Source organism: Callorhinchus milii, unplaced genomic scaffold (assembly GCF_018977255.1).
Source record: "Callorhinchus milii isolate IMCB2004 unplaced genomic scaffold, IMCB_Cmil_1.0 Scaffold8, whole genome shotgun sequence".
NCBI lineage: Eukaryota > Metazoa > Chordata > Chondrichthyes > Chimaeriformes > Callorhinchidae > Callorhinchus > Callorhinchus milii.
In genome coordinates this window covers 5,901,720-5,918,501 of record NW_024704749.1, presented here as the reverse complement: position 1 = coordinate 5,918,501, position 16,782 = coordinate 5,901,720, and the positions used below count along the sequence as shown (strand labels likewise).

At 43.8% G+C, this 16,782-nt stretch overlaps 1 long non-coding RNA gene across 4 annotated transcripts in view; it reads left to right on the top strand.

Annotated features, from left to right (window-relative positions):
* The window catches only part of LOC103184375, a 43,060-nt gene extending 39,742 nt beyond the window's left edge, over positions 1-3,318 (top strand). For all 4 annotated transcript variants that reach the window (XR_006085263.1, XR_006085264.1, XR_006085262.1 and 1 more), the window contains 2 exons: positions 729-812; positions 3,019-3,318. This is a non-coding gene — a long non-coding RNA (uncharacterized LOC103184375). The remainder of the gene's footprint in view (positions 1-728; positions 813-3,018) is intronic.
* Positions 3,319-16,782: the final 13,464 nt, after the last annotated feature.

The window sequence follows — 16,782 nt, the reverse complement described above, 5'->3', positions numbered from 1 at the left end:
TTGAGAACAGACTTTTCCTCTATTTTCTGGTCCAATCAGCGGAGATTTTTACCATCTGAATTTTCGCTAGAGAAGAGACGGTTAAAGGGAACTTTAATAGAAGTGTTCGATAAGGTTAACATAAATAGTCTGGTTCCATGTTTCCACTGGTTGGGGAGTCCGTAACCAGGGGGCACAGATATAGGAATAGCGACTAGGGGATCTAAAAGAGAATTTAGGAGGAACTATTTCATGCAGAGAGTTGTGAGAGTGTGGAACTTGCTGCCTGAAGCGGTGGTTGAATCAGATAGTGTAGATGAATTCAAGAGGAAGCTAGATCTTCATGAGGGAGTGGGGAATAAAAGGATATGAGAGGGAGCAAGAAGCGGGGGAGACTTGTGTGGAGTATAAACACCAGCATGGACTGGTTGGGTCGAGTGGCTTGTTTCCATGCTGTACAGTCTTTATAAATCTTTGTAAACCTTCCTATTGCTAAACCCACCCCTCAATCCTGCAGGCTAATTTACTATTCAATCCACGAGCCTCAACTGTCTGTGAAAATCTCATTCCTGAAGCTTTTATCAATTATCTTTTGAAAATCCAAATGAATTATATCTACTGAGGGGGCTTCATCCACAGCTTTGATTATCTCCTGAAAGAATACCAGAGGATTAGTGAGTCATGACTTATTTCTTTAAACTGCTTCTAAATCTATGCTGACTGTTTCTTCTTGTCTCCAACCTCTTCAGATGAGCATTGATAGCACTCCAGTCCTTGGAAATCCTGGACTATTTTCACGCTCCATGGCTCTTAACCTAAGTGGTCAACATTCTGTAAGTTTTACTCTCATTCCTTTCCTTAAAATCACAATAACTCACCTTCTCTCGATCTCCGCCACAGTTCCCATGTTTGTTGAGCTTCCAATACTCGGAATCATGTAATGTAGTGCTCACTTCGCAAGCGAGAAGGCCCGGGTTTGGATTCCCGGGCGGGGCGAAACCTTAGGCAAGTTTCCTTACTCTACACCCCTCTGTTTCCCTAGCAGTAAGTAGGAATCCAGTTGTTAGTGATTGGTGGATCGCTTTCCAGGGGTAATAATCACTCCAAAAAAATATGGTCACTCAATCCACGCCTGTTTGTGGGATACTGCTGTGCGCAATTGGCTGCCGCGTTTTGCCCACAAAATACACAGTCAATCCACTTTAAATTATATACACAGTCAATCCACCTTTTAAAATAAGGTGTTATATCAAACTTAGGGATCATTATTATTATTATTTATTACTAAAATCGGTGGGGTGCCATGTCCTTTCACAGCCAATCTTGCTCCAATGACATTCTCTGTGGTGAATGCAAGAGGGGAACATGAAGTCACTTTGAGGAATCTCAACCCGTTTCCCACTGGACCCAAATTAAACCTAGCGCACAAAGCTTCCTATAATCCGCTACAAATTGACGCTCAGTTGGTTGGTTCCCTCTGTAAAGAGAGTTGGTGTGGAGAATGGGAATGTCACGCTGGCTCAGTAAGGGGTACCCTTCTGGAGTTGTGAGGCCAGGGCAGGGAGATCTCCACTATGCAGAGAGCTTCTGCTTATTCTCACCAGTCTTCGGTGCGCTATCTCGGAATGTCTCAAGTGTCTGAGTCTTAATAATAATGATATTATTATAATAATAATCCATGCATTTGATATGGCACCTTATCACGTCTTCTTCAAGACGTCTCCAAGCGCTTCACGGAATACTCAGTAAAGTGAATTGACTGTATATTTTCTGGAAGAAACGCAGCAGCCAATTGTGCACAGCAATGTCCCACAAACAGTTGTGGCCATATTTTTTTAAAAAAGGGATTATTAGCCTCGGAAAAATGATCCGCCAGTTGACTAACAACCGGGTTCTTACTTACTGTTGGTAAACAGAGGTGTGTGGAGCAAGGAAACTTACATAAGGTTTCGCCCCGTCCAGGAATCAAACCCAGATCCTCTTGCTCGCGAGGCGAGTGCTCTAACCGATACGCTACAGGATTTAAGAAGGAAATCGGTGATGGAGGGATAGCATTCTGTAATTAATCTTTGTGCCGTTGGGTCAAAGCAATTGCACGACAATGATTCATAGTCATAACAACCCTTGCATTCGATATCGCGCTTCTTCACATCGTGAGGATGCCTCAAAGCGCTTTGCGGGATTTTACTGTAAAATGAAGTGACTGTGTATTTTGTAGGTGAATGCATCAGCCAGTTTGTGCACAGTTTTGCCCACAAACAGCCATAAAGTGAATGACAAATTTTATCTGATGGGGGATTGATTGTCAGCCAGGATTCCAGGAGCGAAAAACTCGCTTCTCTTTTCCAACAACGCCGCAGGATCTTTAACATCCACCCGAACAGGCGCAGACAGGAAAAAAAAGGTTCCTGTAATTTACAGACGATTGCTCTGTAGTCCTGAAGGGATGCCTACTTGCCTAATTATATCACACGTTGTATACTGGGAAGCCACCTGACTTCATGTCCCAGCACTAAAACGAGTTCAAAAACGGAAAGGAAAAGGCACAAGCACAAACCTACACTAATTGTGTTCTTAACCATCTCCCCACCACACACACACACACACACACACAATTACAGACCCCAGAGAGCGGGGGTTTCTGAATTTATCCCCTTTATTCCTCCCCACCTGCCCCTCCCCCGCCAAACCAATCCTCACCGTTGATCTGCTGAAAGGCGTGTCAGTCAATGCCCTCCAGTTATTAACTGCTCCGAATTGCTCCGAGTTAATAATAATAATACTAATCTTTGCATTTGGAACAGCGCCCTATCAGGACATACTGTAAAGTGGATTGACTGTGTATTTCGTGGGCGAAACGCACAAACCAATTGAGCACAGCAGTATTCTACAAATAGTCATTGATTTAACGACCACATTTTGTTTAATATTGTGGGTAAAGAGTTGGGGGGAGCGGGATATGTTGAAGAATATTTGGCCCGCATGAGTGCAAGATGTAGTCTAATTGTCACAAATGCTTTTCTTTCGCTCTGTGTATAGATAGAGCCTGAAAAAAGACAATCCATTGGAGAACACACCCTTCCTCGTGAAAATATTGAACTATTCAGCCTGAAGATCAACTGCGGACATCATGTCCTCATTCACCTTGCTCATTCCCCGTGACAATGGAACTGCAGGTGCACTTATCCTCGATATGATAACTGGCGCGCGGAGATATTACTTTTGCTTTTAATGTTAATGCTAATGAATTAATATGCGGACACCAATCTTTGACATAAAGTACCCTGCGCTGACTGAAAACGACTGTAACACATTATGACCAGATCCACAATAAAGAGTCATGATAGATAACTATTCTTGTCTTAACATGGCAATGCCGTCATAACTCACGAGTTCCAAGGCGCTGAACAATCAAGAATTTGCACCCGAGCTGGGGGTTGGGTTAAGGAAGGGTGGAGGGCAGGGAGGGTGGGGGTAGGAGGATGACCAAAGGCGCGGTTGAAAAGGAAGGTCTTGAGACAGACCTTGAATGGTACAGCCCCTTATCACGTCAGGAGGACAGCTCAAAGCTCTTCAAAGGATTCACTGTGAAGTGTAGTGACTGTGACCTTATTTTTCTAGGCAGGTGCAACAAGCTAACAGTTATATATGGAGGGCGTGTGTTTTAAGGACCCAGAGAGATGAAGGAACTTTTCAACCCAAAAGACATGGTATAACGATTATCAAGTTCCCACAAATTGTAATTTCCTGCCACAGACTCCGAAGGGTTATCGGGATCTATTCTGTCTAGTCTGACATTTTTTGGACCAGATAATCCATTGTAGGAGTACTTTTGTCTCAATTCCACATGGAGTGTTTTGAGACCTGGCAATGAGAGAGACACAGGCGATTATTTTTTTTGGGAGGATAAAAATAACACAAGGCTATTGTGGAGTCCTGTAGCATATTAATTACAGCACTCGCCTCGCAGGAGAGAAGACCCGGGTTCGATTCCCGGGCATGGCATATCCTTAGGCATGTTTCCTTATTCCATCTATCTCTGTTGACCTAGCAGTAAGTAGGAACCTGGTTGTTAGGCGATCGGCCGATCACTTTCTGGGGGCAATAATCCCTCTAAAAAAATAATAATAATTTGATCACTCAATCCCTGACTGTATGTGGGACAATTGGCTGCTGCGTTTCGCCCACCAAGAACAGAGTCAATCCACTTTACAATATATTCTATGAAGCACTTTGGTAATGACATGATAAGGTACTGAATCAACTGCAAAGCTTACTATCATTATTATTAGTAGTAGTATGGTATATTTGCAAGTCAAATCCGCACAAAGCTTTACATTAAGTCGACGTGTCAAAGCTTGCGTTATATTTCAAAGGTTTGTTTACTGTATGATGAATGAAATCAGCTAGCGTGTCGAGCTGAAGAGGAATATTAAGGAAAGCGAAATGGAGTTCAGAAACAGCCATAAATCCCTAACTGTGGAACTAAAGGCTGCAGACAACCATTTCCAGCTCCTTTGGACTTAGGCAGATTTTGGAGACTGCTAAGCTTGTGAGATTTGCTTATGTGCTTGGTCATGTGGTGCTTTGCCTGCGCCTGAGCAATGTCAGGATAAGGAAAAATATCAGTCCCTGTGAATGGGTGCGATGTATTATGTTTCCATCAACAAACAAAATGTCCATTTCCTCTTCTATGTAAAGCTTCCTACGCACAGCAAACATGGGCCTGCTGCTCTGTTCCTCACTCACTGAGGGAAGCCAAGCCTTGGGGTTGAGGTACAGATCAGCCATGATCTAATTGAATGGCAGAACAGGCTCGAGGGGCTGAATGGCCTACTCCTTTTCTATGTAACCCCTGTGTCTCTCTCCTTCTCTATCTCTGTCTTCAAAGGCCTGTGGTCACCTCAACTGCACACTGCTCGGAGCTGTCACCACCCTTATTTAAAGCGCTCTGAGACGCGAAGGCGCTATATATACACAAGTTGCCATTCCTTACTTTGAGGATAACTTCAGATAATACTCTCAATAATAATAATACTCCTTGCATTTGATATAGCACCTTATTACCTCATTGAGAAGCCTTAAAGCGCTTAACAGAACACGCTGTTAAGTGCACCGACTGCATATTTTGTGGGCGAAATGCGGTAGCCAATCACACATAGCAGTGTCCCACAAGCAGTCGTGGATTGAGTGACTTTTTTTTAAGGGATTATTATCACCAGAAAGCGATCTGCCAACAACTGGGTTCTTACTTACTGCCAGGTAAACAGAGGCACATGGAGTAAGAAGACTCACCTAAGGTTTCACCCCGCCCGGGAATCGAACCCGGATTCTCTTGCTTGCGAGGCGAGCATGCTAACCACTATGCTACAGGACTCTACCTTTCTCCACCTTTCCTACAGGACTTTTATCTTTGTCCAAGTCACAACCATTCTGCACAATTCATAGTAATGCGAGAAGCAACAACAACAATGTACGATTATATAGTGCCCTTCACGCAGTGTCGTGTCTCAGAGAGCTTCAAGCTCAAAGCAGCTTTACAATCGCATGGGCCCTGATCAAACAGACTCATTATTTGGTCTTAACACTTCCCTAGTCCCCGAACATCGCCCTTCTTTCATCGCGTGATAAGTTGTTATGGCTGCCTCGTTGCAACTCTCTTTAAAACCAGAGCATGGCCTGATGCCTCTGGCTCTGTGCTGTGGTGACATTGGATGTAAACATTGCATTAGTGATCAATGGAGTGTGATTATGAGAGAGCCCAGGCAATAGGAAACATTTAAGGCAGGCAAGAATGCCATCCTTCTCCATAGCAGATCACGTGAGCACTACACACACACACACATACACACAGACGCACACAGGGACATTAATACTTACAAGGCAGAAAGTTTATCAGGTTTTTTTTTAAGGTGTTTTCTGTGATTTACCACAAACCAAATCGCCCCCAATGTAACAATACTTAGTTATAACATAGGTGCACAAATTGGCTACATGCCAGGTGTCAGTCTGGCTCAGTCGGTAGCACTCTCGCTCTCGCCTTTGAGTCAGAAGGTTCTGGGTTCAAGCCGTCACATCAGGACTTTGAGCTCACAGTCGAGGTTGACACTCCAATAGAGTGCTGGGGGCAGTGCTGCATTGCGGAGGTACCGTCCTTTGGATGAGACGTTAAACTGAGCTCCCTGTCTGTGCCTGTTCAGGTGGGTGTTAAAGATCCTGTGGGGGTATATCCTTCCATTTGATATTGTGCCTTTCACGTGTAAAAGCGCTTCACAGTAATGTGAAGTGAATTGGTTTTGTATAGGTAAACGCAGCAGCCAGTTTGAACATGGAAACATCCCCGCAAACAGTCATGACCATTTTAATCCAGGTGATTGTTGAATGGGACCCCCTCCTCTTTTTCCATGAGGTCTGCAAGCATTTTTAGCATTTTCCCGAACTGGCTCAATGGGGCAGCTCAGTTTGACTCACAAATAAAACGCGAATGAGAAAGATATAAACGATCGTGAAACATCGAAATTCACTTCTAATGGAAAATAAGATAACTAAAAATAAAACACACGAGGCTGTAAAAGGAAACTACAACTTTTAATATTGGAAAATGTGCAATAAAGTGGTGACTTGCGTAACGCATTGGCAGGCAATGGTTGTGGGAGATCCCTTTAAGAAGTTAAAGGGCAATTAAGACAGAGCGAATGAACAACAACAACACATTACATTTGTATAGCGCCTTTCACACCAAGAGGATGTCCCAAGACGCTGGATAGTCAGGGATTTGGACCCGAGCTGGGGGTTGGGATTAGGAGGGGTGGAACAACAGGGAGGGTAGGGGTAGGAGGGTGGCCGAAGGCACAGTCGAAGAGGAGAGTCTTGAAATGGGCCTTGAAAGAGACGACGGAGGGAGCGAGGCGAAGGGCCTATGGGATGGAGTTCCAAAAGGTGGAGGCAGAGAGGATGAAGACCCAACCGCTGATGGGAGGGATTATTACCCCCGGAAAACGATCCGCCAAACGATTAACAACTGGATTCGTACTTACTGCTTCGTAAAAGTAGGTGTGTGGAGTAAGGAAACTTAGCTAAGATCTCGCCTCACCCGGGAATCGAACCCGGGTCCTTTCACTTGCGAGGCAAGCGTTCTAACCACTACGCTACAGGACAGTGAGTAGAAGGCTTTCTCCTGACATGACAAGGCGCTGTACCAGACGCGAGAGTTATTTTGTTTTACTGTGTACGGCGCCAAGTTTCTGCATGTCGTAAGATGTTCCCCCACCACCCCCCATTCCCCCCCCTTCCACCCCCCCGTCCCTCCGCAGGCTTGTGACACTTCCTGTTTACTCTTCGTGATGCACTGATTTTTATCAATGTTCTTACAGAAACCACACACTCAAAAATTGCCTGCACCCATGAAGCTAGAGACAAGGGTCACAGAATAATATTTATAGGACATGGGAAAATAGGCTTGCAATACACACACACACAAATCTCCCTTCGCCGTGTCATATTAACCCCTTAGGTCATGCAAACCTAGTTTAAGATGTAGACAATGGTCACGCTAGACAGAATAATACTCATAATATTTCTTGCATTTGATACAGCGCCTTATCATGTCGTTGAAACGTATCAAAGTGCTTCAAAGAATATACTGTAACGTGAATTGACTGTTTATTTTGTGGGCAAAACGTGGCCGTCAATTGTGCACAGCTGTGTCCCGCAAACAGTCATGGATTCTATGACCATATAATTTATGTATTTATTTATTGAAGGGATTATTACCACCGGAAAGCGATCCACCAATTGACTAACAGCCGGGTTCCAACTTACTGCTAGGTAAACAGAGGCGTGTAGAGTAAGGAAATTTGCCTAAGGTTTCATCCTGCCCGGGAATCAAACCCAGGTTCTCTCGTTTGCAAGGTGAGTGCTCTAACCAATACGCTACAGGACTCTTATCCTCAGGTAAAACATGCACCCCAGAGTTAACGGGAGGAAGGAGGGGGGGGGGGGAGGGGTTTGCTTAGCCTCAACCTCAATCACTGGCCGGTTTGGGTAAGAGCCAAAAATTGCATTGCACTCGGAGTGCTGCTATTCTGCGTCTGAATTTAAGGTAGTTTTTGGGGACTAATTTGCGAAATCTCTTAACAAGGAATGGGCAGTTATCAAATGGCGGAAAGGTTAGATCTGAATATAATAATAATAAGGATTTACTCTAACGCGCAGTGACTGTGCATTTTGTAAGAGAAGGCGGCAGCCAATTTGCTCACAGCGACGTCCCCACAAACAGTAGCCATGAAGTGAATGTGCGATTTTACCTGAGGAGGGGATTTCTGCCCTGCACATTTTGAAGGCTTGTGTCACTCAGGAGATTATGTGCGATCAGAGAGATTAGACCATCTTGTGCGGAGTCTCTGCCTTTCTCTCATATTGACCTGCACCTGACCCAGAACTTCCATTGTAAGAAAGTTAGATTCCCGATGCTTCACTTTCTCCAAGCAGAGTTTATGCAGGGGACCGCAGAAGCCTTTCACGAGCTTTTCAAAGCATAAATATATAATAGTGTCAACTTCAGCAAGCTAAGTACTGCATACATCATGCATGCGCCTTGTCTGAAAAACGGAGAAATAATGTCAGGAGGCCTGGTGAGCGATATCATGACAAGATCACGCGTGTAAAAAAGGATGAAGAGTTGATGCCCATTACGGAAATAATCCTTGCGTTTGATACGGCACCTTTCACATCAGGAAGACGCCACAAAGCACTGCACAGGAGCGTTGAGTCGTGAGATTGGGCACTCGCTGCATGAAGCTTTGGTTGAATCAGATGGTGTAGATACATTCAAGAGGAAGCTAGGCCTTCGCATGAGGGAGAGGGTGTGGGAGGGAGTGAGGAATGAGCGAAAACTCATGTGGAGTCTAAACAGCGGCACGGACTGGTTGAGCCGAATGACCTGTTTCCATTGCTGTGGATTCTTTGTGAATCTTTGTCAGTGAAAGTCCTGATCTTAGCTGTGCACAATTAACTGCCGCGTTTTGCCCACAAACAAAATACACAGTCAATTCAGTATGTTCTGAGAAGCGCTTTGAGACGTCTCAATGACATGATAAGGCGCTACATCAAATGCAAGGATTATTATTATTATTAACTGATGGAGTCAAAGCTGTTAAAAGCTTGCTGATGGTGATTACTTAGGATATTCCTTCATCACTCACATGGCTTATACAGCTCGTTAATGCAGTTTAAGAACAAGATTTGCTGCTATCTCATGTCAATATTTAGTGGCGAAAGCTGGATAGATGGCAAGCAAAATAGTTTCCTGTTGATGGATATTTTCCCATGCGAGCATTGTAAAGTTTGCATTGTGCAAGATACAAAGCCACTTTCCCTGTCAGAGATGAGCACAACTGGTTTATTAGTGTGCTTTTTAGCCAACACTTTTGGCTCGAAACCTCATCTGGCTTTTGCCCACGAGACCACTTTGTCTTAGAAGTTAACATCGCACCAGAAATATGGAAGAAACACATCACTTCGCTCTTCGATTCTTAAAACAGACAGCTTTTGTCAAATTAGTTCTGTGCAGTATTATAATTTCAAGCAGGAATTTGGAGTCCCATAGTGTAGTGGTTAGTGCACTCGCCTCACAAAAGAGAAAATCCGAGTTTGGTTCCTGGCCAGAGCATAACCTTACGCAAGTTTCCTTACTCCACACACCTCTCTTTACCTAACAGTAAGAAGGAACCCGGTGGTTAGTCATTGGCAAATCGCTTTCTAGGGTAATAATCCCGTAAAAAAAAATTGTGGTCGCTGAATCCACGACCATTTGTGGGACACTGCTGAGCCGAATTGGCTGCCACGTTTCACCCACAAGATATACCTGACTGTTCAGCACTTTGGGACATCCTCCCGACGTGAAAGGCGCTCTATAGATGTAATTTTGTTGTTGTTGTTATTGTTGTCAATTCATTTTACAATATACGTAAAGTAGCACTTTACGGCACAGACACAACAGGGCCGAATGGCCTCCTTCTGTATGAAATGCAAGGAATATTATTACAAGGGTTATATTTTTCCACTCAGCTCCTGTTAACCCTGCCAAGCCCTACTGGTTAGCGGTGATCCTAGCTGGACAAGCGGTGGGAAAACTTGCCAGACAGTGCTCTCAATGGCAAGCTATGCGGTTTTAGCTGGTTAGACTGCAGCAGAAACCCCCAATACACACTCTTGGATTCCTCCCAAGCCTTGGCTCTCGCCAATCTGTGCCTAATACTCTCCGGAACGAGGTAAGCAGGTAGAGTGCACATTCCGTTCAGACACGTGAAAATTTCCATGTAAAGGTGATGCACATGGAATTCTCAGTCCGGCTAATTGTTGAGAGACTGTGTGGGGGTATTTTTTTTAGGCTCCTTTTAAATCTACGAAATGCACTGATGAACTTCATTGAGAAACCACTGCCATTTAAAATGAAATCACAGCCCTTTTTTTCTTCTCTCTCTCAGGATACTGTACGGGCCTGTAATTACAGCGGGAAGCTGTGTTATTTCAAACAAAGCATCACATAAGTAATACTCGCTGGGCTGAAGAAAACCATGATTTGATGGGTGGAACATTAAAAAAGAGAATGAATGTTTCAAAGCTGAATCAGAGGAAGTCAAAATCAACAATTATCCCATATGTTTCATATACTGTGAATATTTGAGGTTCTGTGTACAATTTGCGAGATTCTTTTTTCTTTGGAAGTGGGTCCGTTCGCTAGTGATTGCAGTAATAACTATAATAATAGTAATAATAATAATCCTCTGCATTTGAAACAGCACCTTATCACTCCGACAAGACGTCTCAAAGCAACTCATAGAAATCCGCTGTAAAGTGGTGCGGCTGCATGTATTTGTGTAAAATTGTGCCCACTTTTCTCCTTGTCAGAAGGGCACAAAAATTTGCTTCATGCTGCAAATTAGCATTTTAAAAGCACTGTTTTGGTCTGAATTTTTTTAACCCGTTCATTTCCATCTTAGGCACCGTCAAAAAGGTTGGTTCAGAGACGGGATTAATTAAAGATGGTGAGGAGGAGGGGTGGTTGGGGGGAATAAGGCAGAGGGAATGGGGTCAGGGAGTTCCAGAAGTGAGAGACACAATGACTGAACAAAGTTTAATCATGATTTTTCATTTTACGTTGCATTGCAAAACTTGTACATTTTAAACAGCTTACAATTTTAAAGCATCTCACACTTTTAAGTATGTATAATTTTACATGTGTCTCATCCTTTGCATTCCTCTCACCCCTCATATATGCGTGGAGACACACGTACACACACAAACACACACTTCAAAGGCTTTATAGCAGCCTCAATTATAATCAATCTCTCTGAGCCAGTCCAAGCAAGTCTTCACATTTAGATGATTTAACGTATTTTCTACATATGCATTTTTGAATCACACGGAGGTTTAAACCCATTCCGTCACAAAGGGTGCTCTTGAAAGAAAATAAAACCCGGGCAAGGATTTGCAATGATTCTGGACAGGGATATTACATGACATGTTAATAAGTTGCGGTAATAGAAATCTGTGGGAAAATGTGGTTAAATCTGTGGGGAGTTTTTTTTTCTCTTTTCCGTGACATCTGTGGAGAATCTGTGCAGCGCTGTCTTCAAAACACAAAGCTCTCTACGAACAGCCATCATCCGCTTTGAAGAGAACACAAAAGGGTGAATAAGAAAGAAGGCAGAACATTTTATTAAGAAGTTTCTATATCTATATTTCCAAGACTTTCTTTATTGAATAGGCACAGTGCCTCAAAGCTGTGATAGTCTTAACTTCTTCATACAAATATACAAACTTATCATTCAAGGTCACGCAGTTGGGTTTATAATCCCCATTGCGCCAAGTTCCCAACCCTGGATGTGCCATAAGGAGAGGCAGTGAGTGATGTTCAGGTATTTTATTACAGGGAGGAAGGGAACACAGGCTCTCTCTCTCTCTCACACACACTTCCCTTCCATCTGATTTGTGATCAGCACTGACTGACTGAGGCCTGTGAGTGAGTTGGTTCTTTGTCCCATTATCCCGGCCACAGTGTGTGGCCTGGACGTTGGGAGAAATGGGAAGATTATTGAATCTAATGTTTGTAAAAATAACAACAACTTGCAATTATACAATGCCCTTCACGCGGGGCAGCGTCTCGGAGCGCTTTACAGTGGCGGAGCCTGACCCCGAGCCAGAAGGGAGGGAAGGAGGGAGGAGGTGACCATAAGCACGGTCGAAGAGGAAGGTCTTCAGTCGTGATCTAAGAGAGGGGAAGGATATTAACACATCAATCATGTCTTGTATTTAGCCCACAAAATACACAGTCAATCCACTTTACAGTATATTCTGTTAAGGGCCTTTGAGACGTCTCAACGACGCGCTGTATAAAATGTAATGATTATTATTATCATTATTATAAACTAGCAGAACATGCTCGATAGCCTGAATGGCCTCCTCTAGCTCCTGTATGTAAGAAACACCTCGGTTGAGGAGCACAAGGCATCGTGGAGCACTCTCCATGTCAGCCTCTGAGCCCAGGCATTATTCTGACACTGGGCAGGTGGTCTGAGAACTACATGTGTACAATCAATCGGGAGTTAGGCCATTCCAGAGAGCTGGCGTTCTGGCAAAAGTCATGTTTGACCTTCTGCTACTGTTGTTGACCTTTGAAACCAGATATTTCAGGACACATTCACCCAACAAAAGCATCTGTCACCCAAGACATGTAGCATCAGATGGATGCCTGGCTGGTGCCAGCTAAGGGCCTTTTGCCTAAGGGTCTGACTGGTGATCTGACATACTGGATGGATGGTCAGAGCATTGCCTTCCAGCAGTGTTAGGCTGATACCCGTGAGCTCATGATCCGAGGCTGACTGAGGCTTTGTGAACTGGTTTTGTCTGTAATTCAAATTGCCTCTTGGGTCCCAGGAACTCCCACAGTGTGGTCGCATAGATATTTAAGCTCTCCGAGACACTGCCCTGCGTGAAGGGTGCCATATAGATGCAAGTTGTTGTTGTTATATTAGGGCAGGAAAATTGTGCTGTGGCTAAATCAACGAAGAGCCCAGTAACAGGTTTTCATAGGATTTTCAACCCAATATTCCACAAAGTGGGGAGAGAGTGCAGGCTGAATGGGTTTCGGGGTGATGATTGCAAGACAGAGAAAGAAGGAGAGAGGAAGAGAGAGAAAAAGAAAGAAAGAAAGAAAGAAAGAAAAGAAAGAAAGAAAGAGGGAGAGAAAGGAGAAAAGAAAGAGAAAAAAGGAGAAAAAAAGAAGGAAAAAAAAGAGAAGGATCAGCACCATCTTATATTTCAATCTGGAACAAGACTAGGACTGAGACCAGGTGGAATTCGAGCCTCACGGGTTAACTTATTTGCCTCTCGCAAAGCAAGCCGCTAAAAGCCAACAGCCAAGGAGTCTCAACCCGTCCACGCAAAACAAGACGGGTTAAGATAAAACAAATGGAAAGGCTTTGTTTCGTTTCGTCTCGATCGCTAACCCCCTCCCCCCTCCCCACCCCCGTCCAAAATAAAAAGGCATACATAAAGCTGGTGTGTCTGAGAACGTGCTCAATGCACTTTTCACACTGACAAGTGACAAATAGTGGCACGAGGCTGGACACTGTCTGCAAGCTCCTGAAATTATGTATGAAGGGATTTGAGCGATTTCACGCTTCATAACTGACCTTGCGATGCTCTAGTGCAGTGAAGTTGTCAGCATTTACACGCTCCTTTCAGCTTTTTTTTTTGTTCAGGGTACCCCACCGCCCCCGCCCCCACCACCCTACTCCTCGACCAAGGAAATGTGAGAGATTCCATTGAATACGGAAGCCAGATGGTATTTTTTGTTCATTGAGAAATGAACGGGTTCTGGCGAAGCAGCCAGCCCAAGCGTGACACTGTGCATGTACTATTTCACATCTCGCTGAAAGCCACCAGTCAGTGCTCATCAACCCCTCTCAAATTACCTTCTCAAAGAGTTACATTGAGAGACACAGGCACGGAAACACGCAACTAGTCCTTACCTAGTCCTTACCTGAACAAAACACAAAATACCGCAGATGCTGGAATCTGAAGCAAAAGCAGAGAGAGCTGGAAAAACACAGCAGGTCAGGCAGCATCTATGGAGAAAGGTTAGTGAGTTTCCCAGCTCTCTCAGTCCTTACCTGCCTTTATACTCCACACAATCCCCCCACACCCGCTTTCCCCACCCTTCTCCTGCACCCTTTTATTCCCTTCCGTTTAAATACTTTCATGCCTTTGGTTCACCTCGCAAGTGAATCCAGGGCGAGGTGAAACTTTAGGAAAATTTCCTTACTCCACACGTCTCTGTTTAACTAACAGTCAGGAGGAGCCTGGTTGTTACATGATTGGCGGATTGCTTTCCAGGGGTAATAATCCCTTCAAAAAAAANCGACAAAAATTTGGTCATTCAATCCACTGCCGTTTGTGCGATACTGCTGTGTGCAATTGGCTGCAGCGTTTCACCCACAGTCACTCCACTTTAGAGTATATCCTGCGAAGTCTCCAAACCTTGGCTCTTCCCAACCTGTGACTAGGCAGGGTGCATTCCAAACATGTGAAGGTGGCATGCATGGAACTCTCAGTTTAGTTTGAATACTCCTAAGAACGGCAAACGGGTTTCTGCATGTGTCAGACACCCGGCCGAACAAAAAGCAAAAGTTAGAATATCCTCCCTCCTGTGTTATGGAAACAAGCCATCTCTTTCAGTGTGTCAGTGTTGATGGAAAAGCCCAGCTATTTATACAAGGTTGGAAAACAAAACCGTATAGTAGCTCACAAATTATCGATCAAAGCTCTGTCCACACGATCTAGACAAAAGCACCTCAGGCCTGAACATTGTAGGAGCCTCTGTTGAAGGTATTTTATTATTTTTTGCTCACAATATATGTAGTCAATTCGCTTTATAGTATATTCTGTGAAGCACTTTGAAATGTCTCAATGACATGATAAGGCGCTATGTCAAATACCAGGATTATTATTGTTTTTGAACAGGATATGTATGAATAAATAACAATTGAAACTGGGCTGAGGAGGGGGAAAGATTCAGTGCTATACATCTGATTAATACGGATGATGCAATTTACATGCAGAGATCAAACCTTCATACAATCTTCGAATCCTACAGCACAAAAGGAGGCCATTCAGCCCATTGTGCCTGTGCTGGCTCTTCAAAAGAGCTATCCAACTAATCCCACTCACCCGCTCTTTCCCCATATCCTTGTAATTTTTTTCCTTTTCAAATATATACCCAATTCTCTTGAGAAAGTTATGATTGAGTCTGCTTCCACCGCCCTTTCAGGCAGTGCTGTATCTGTCTGGAATTCCTATTTTGCTCGCAGCGTGTTCTTTTCAATAGGCCTTTCAAGGACCTGTCGATTCTTACAAGCAATGTATCAATTTATACCAGGAAATTATGTTATAAATGGCTGTCCGCCTGACCTCCAGCCTTCCGAAGCCTGCTGTCTGTCAAGCCCCTTAAAAGCTCCGTGAGGGCACACTCGCGCTCTCTCTTTGTGGTTCCCATCGGAGGTGCAGGCAGTACACCTTGCTCCCACGACAGAAGAGTCTTGACCCACGAGACCATCCTTTGACCCTTGTTTCTGACCCTTTCCATAGGGCCACTTCTGTTCTGTACAGAAATCTCTATTCACTACCTGTCACTGGCACCTGCTCGGAGGGGCTTTGAGAAATTAAACTCAAAATGGGTCCCTAGAGGTCTCTTGATATGGCTTGCAATGTTCTGGCCTCACGTACTGAATGATGCAGTTAAACCAATCTCACTAATCGCCCGTTGGGAAGAAGCTCTCTCCTTATTTTCTCTGCGCAATTATAATTATGAAAAGGGCCTTTGAATGGAAATAAAAGAATAATAATTTGGTCAGTCAATCCACGACTATTTGCGGGACAATGCAGTGCGCGTTTGTCTGCTGGGTTTCGCCTGCAAAATATACAGTCAATTCGCTTTGCAGTATATTCTGTGAAGCGCTTTGAGACGTCTAGAAGATATGATAAGGCGCTATATAAAATGTAAGGGTTATCATTATTATTGTTAATATGACGCTGAGTGAATCTACAAAACAAATGGATGGAAAGAAAGATGTTAGAAAAGTCACTAACAGCCACACACAAACGTATTATAATAATATATAATTTTTTATATGTACTTTATTTTTTTTCAAGGGATTATTACCCCCGGAAAACTGATCTGCCAATCGACTAACAACCGGGGTTCCTACTTACTGCTAGGTGTAGAGAGGCTAAATTAGAATTATAATCCTTACATTTGATACAACACTTGCATTTATACAGCACATTTCAAGTGGGGTAGCATCTTGAAACACTTAACAGTGGCGGAACCTGGGGCTGAGCCCGGGAGAGAGTGAGAGATGACCATAGGTGCGGTCAAAGAGGAAGGTTTTCAGGTGCAATGTTTGAGACAGAGGGCTTGAGGAAGAGAGTTCCAGAGCTTTATATACAGGTGGGAGGACACCTCAAAGTGCTTCACGGCGCATACTGTAATGTGGAATGACTGCGTTTTTCTGTGTGCCAAGTTCAAAAGGGGGTTAATGACATAAAACCATAAAACTCATTCAATCTGTGTGTTGCACTGAAAGACCACCCGAGCACCTGTTGTTAAATGCAATTCAATGAATTGTTAACGACCAAACTAGCCACGTTATCTGTTTGGATCATTTTCAACAACACGCGGGGAAACATTTTATACCACTTCAATGGATCAAATAGTTTCTTTTCGTTGAAGTTAATCTC